Raw genomic sequence first — 4,795 nt, forward strand, 5'->3', positions numbered from 1 at the left:
CTTCCTCTGTGGACTCTCCCTGTTCAGACACCCCAGTTGACCCCTCGGGCCTGTCTGACGGACCTTCCCCTTCACCGGGATCCCTCTGCCCCGGTGAACCCTCTGGCTCGGGTTCTGCCTCCACCCTCTCCTCCCCCAATCCCGGCTGTAATACAGGCGGCTCTGCAACACCCTCCCTCGGTTCCCCTGACTCAGTGATGGAAGGGCCAAGAGTCTCTTCTCCCGGCACCGGGGAATCAGCGAACGGAAGCAGGTACCACACGTCCGAATCATCATCTTCCGATGACGTGTCCCTTCTCGAGGTGGGGACCGGCCCCGTTTTCTTCGCAGCGGGCTCTTCCCGCGCCCCGCGCCCTCGCAGAGTCCTCGTACTAGGAGTAAACTCCCATTCGGGCTCTGGGTCCATCTTCACCTCTCGACCCAGAGGCAACAGGTGGTTCCGATGGAGTACCTTGACAGGCCCCTGCCTGCCCTCAGGTCTCACCCGGTAAACCGGGAGATTCGGCATCTGACTCTCCACCACATATGGGGTGGCTGCCCAAAGGTCCGCCAACTTGTGCTTACCCTGTAGTCCTAAATTCCGGATAAGGACTCGGTCTCCCGGCAATAGCTGGACGAACTTTACCTTCTGATCATACCTCCTTTTATTCCGCTGGTTCTGCTTGGTGGCTGCCGCCTCAGCCAACTCGTACGCCCTTTTCAACTCTCTCCTCATATCGGACACGTACTTCAGACATGGCTTCGAAGGTATTTCCCCCGCTTCAGTCCCAAAACACAGATCAATGGGCAACCTCGCTTCCCGTCCGAACATCAGATAGTAGGGCGAGTACCCCGTAGCATCATTGCGAGCACAATTGTAACAATGAACCAAATGGGCGATGTGCTGACTCCACTTACTCTTCCGTCCAATCTCCAAGGTGCCGAGCCTGTCCAGCAGGGTCCGGTTAAACCTCTCGGGTTGAGGATCACCCTGCGGGTGATAGGGGGTGGTTCTGGACTTTTCAACCCCAAGCATATCCAGCAATTCATGGATAAGCCTGCTCTCGAAGTCCCGTCCCTGATCACTGTGGATCCGCCGGGGAAGGCCATAATGAACAAAGTACTTCTCCCATAACACCTTCGCCACTGTAGTCGCTTTCTGATCCTTAGTAGGAAAAGCCTGCGCATATCTAGTGTAGTGATCCGTGAGGACCAAAACATTCGCGGTATTGCTGGTGTCCGGCTCAATAGACAGGAAATCCATACACACCAGGTCCATGGGTCCTGCACTCTGCAAGTGGGATAACGGAGCTGCCTGCGCAGGCAAGGTCTTCCTCCTGACGCAACGGCTACAGGTCTTACAGTATTCTTCCACCTCCCCCCTCATCCGGGGCCAGTAAAACCGGTCCTTGACTAATCCATAGGTCTTCTCTACCCCTAAGTGCCCGGAATCATTATGTAGAGCCTGAAGCACAGCCTTTCGATACTTCTCAGGCATGACCAGCTGCCAGCGCCGGGGGTGGTCCGGAGGCGACGTGACTCGGTACAGGACGTGGTTCTTCAGCTTCAACCGGGGCCACTCCTTCAGTAGTAGAGGAACGGAGGCATGTTTCGCCTTCTCCATCTGCCCCATATCACCCTGGCTAACCGTGTACCAGATAGTGCCAATGCTTGGGTGATCACGCTGAGCCGCCTTTACTTCCTGGGGACTCAACTCCGGCAGCTGCCGGTTCCTCAGAGCAGTCACATTACAGTAAACAGTGGGTAGCGCGTCATCGTCAGCCCCCAGTTGATCTACTGCCCGATCCGTTCCCATCTGTGCTCCTACTTCCCCGTCGCTCCCAACTTGACACATGGCCTTTACTCCCTGGGCGGGGAGACTCTTCCACTCCTCGGCCGTGCCCGACTCGTCGTGCGCCCGACGAGACAGGGCATCTGCATCGATGTTCCGACTCCCCGGGCGGTACTTCTGGCTGAACTCATAGGAAGACAAGGCTGCTAACCACCGGTGCCCAGTAGCGTCCAGCTTCGCCGAGGTCAGGATATAAGTGAGGGGGTTGTTATTAGTTCTCACCTCAAACTGGGCCCCGTATAGGTAGTCACTCAACTTGTCTACCACCGCCCATTTCAACGCCAAGAACTCCAGCTTGTGAGTGGGATAGTTTCTCTCAGATGGCTACAAGCTCCGACTGACAAACGCCACTGGCCTCAATCCGTTTCCCTGTTCCTGGTACAGAACAGCCCCCAGACCGTCGTGACTGGCATCAGTGTGTAGAACATACGGCTTCCGGGGATCAGCAAAAGCCAACACTGGGGCCTGTGTCAACGCCCTTTTTAGAGATTGGAACGCCTCCTCACATTGAGCATCCCACCTCAATCCAAAAGGCTCCCCCGGGTTCAAGTATCCTCCTACCTCCGACCCTCGGTCTCCCTTCCTCCTCCTCCCCACAGGTGGATAACCACACAGCAGCTGGTTCAATGGATGACTCATTTTCGCATATCCTTTCACGAATCGCCGGTAATATCCGCAAAACCCCAAAAACGAGCGTAAGGCGCTCACCTTCTGAGGTCTCGGCCAGGTGGTGACTGCGGCTATCTCACCCGGATCAGTGACCACTCCATTTCGCGAGATTATGTGCCCGACATAGCTGACCGACTTCTTACAGAACTGGCATTTATCCAGGGAAAGTTTTAACCCTTCCTCTTTCAGCCGACTCACCACCTTCAGCAGCCGCTCCTCATGTTCCTCCAACGTAGATCCAAACACTATCAGGTCGTCCAGGTACACCAATACCTCCAGCAGGTTCATGTCCCCCACTGTCCGCTCCATGAGCCGCTGAAAGGTGGCTGGGGCCCCTGAGATACCTTGGGGCATTCGTTCGACTGGAAAAACCCCAGGGGACAGATAAAGGCTGTCTTCTCCTTATCAGTCTCGCTCATCGGAATCTGGTAATACCCACTCCGCAAATCCAATACACTGAACCACTGTGCACCACTCAGACAGGCCAATGCATCTTCCACCCTCGGGAACAGTGTGGCGGTTCAGGGTCCTATAGTCCACGCACATGCGTACCTTCCCATTTTTCTTCCTTGCCACCACTATGGGGGACGCATATGGGCTTCGGGACTCCGCAATAATCCCTGCATCTTTCAACTGCCGCAAGTGCTGCCGCACATCCTCCACATCTGCTGGGGCCAACCGCCGCAACCTCTCCCTAAACAGGGTGTCAATTTTTACCCAAATGGTGTGCCGAGTGCTCTTGGAAAACCCTACATCAAACTCGCCCTGAGAAAAGACATCCCCTAACTTCAGCATCTTCTCCACCAGCCTGCTCTTATACGCCGGCGGTACAGGGGAGTTTTCAAAATTAAAGGCCTCCTCGGTCAGCCGCCCCCCGTTTCCCAATAGTTCTCCTCCAGTGGGCTTCACGGGGGCGCTGAACATCACTGTCACCGGGAACAAGTGCGCGAGGGGCATCCCGCGCTTAAAGGTGATCTCCCTCTCCGTTATGTTCCGTATCTTCACCCCCATCCGCCGTGCCTGTACAGCTGAGAGCCTCTGCAATTCAGGTCTCACCAGTGCCCCAGCCGGGAACCAGGACTCCCTTTCCAGGTCGTCGGGGGCGTCTACTAGCGGGGGCGTCTACTAGCAGGGCCTCTCCCTGCGGCAATCCGGGGAATCTGGGGGTTCCCATCACTAATGCCGCCTCCCCTGGCTGTATCACCTTAGGCCTCGCCTGAGTGCACCACACCGTCCCTCGTTTGCACTCCGGGTCCAGCCCCTGGGGGTCACTCACTCCTTCGTACACTGCTCGGAACACGGGATGTACCGAGAGGGTCTCCAAAAAGTTCTCCCCCCCTTCTTCTTACAGGCTCCCAAGAGCCGTCGCACCAGAGGGGAGTTAGTCCCCACCAACAGGGCAGCACCACCGGTCTCCACCGGGTCCGGACAAACCAACACCAGCGTCTCAAAGGCTTCTGATACTCCCACATCTCCCTCTGAAAATTCCAATCTCACTGACAAGTATCCATCGTACGGGTAATCACCATCACTTATGCCCCAAATCTCCAATGCGTTAAACGGAGTTACTGCCAAATGCTTCAGATATTTGTTGTAGAACGACCGGTACAGTAAGGTAACCTGCGACCCGGTGTCAAGGATGGCTTTCGCAAAGATTCCCTCTATCCGTAGGGACACGCTGGAACGGGGTCCCACCAGTCCATCAGGAATTTGGGCTTGTTCTTTCCGGGGTTCCATAGAGGTTTTCTGGGAACGTGTTCCTCCCGAGACTCCAGTCCATCCCCTCACTGAGCCTCTCTTAAGTTTCCCGACACCTCTCCCTTCTTGGTGGCCTGGGGGCCCTCCCCCCTCGGCGCATCTCGTCTCTCACAATCCTTCCGCAAGTGGCCAGCTTCCCCACAGTGGTAGCACGCCCCCGGCCACTCACATTCCCAGCGGAAATGCCCCTCTCTCCCACAGTTATAGCACCCACTACTCGCCGCCTCTCTCCTCCCGATACGGGCCCCCGAGGACCCCTTGGATTTCTCTGGTCTCACCCCGGCTACCACCTCCTGAACCGCTGAAGACCGTCCCTGAGGGTCCGAGCCCCCTGGTCGGCCCAAAGCACACTCCTCGGCCCGTACTTCTCGGATCAGCCGTCCGAATGATGGAGGGGAGCTCTGCTTAAATGACTGCCGTACACTCCAAGCCACCCTGTCATCCTCCCGGGAACCGCTACATATCTGGCTCATCCTTAATTCCGCCACATCGTCCTCCCTCACCATACCTCGTCGCAGCAACCGCGTAAGCTTTCCT

The sequence above is a fragment of the Mobula birostris genome, chromosome 5 (assembly GCF_030028105.1).
Source record: "Mobula birostris isolate sMobBir1 chromosome 5, sMobBir1.hap1, whole genome shotgun sequence".
NCBI lineage: Eukaryota > Metazoa > Chordata > Chondrichthyes > Myliobatiformes > Myliobatidae > Mobula > Mobula birostris.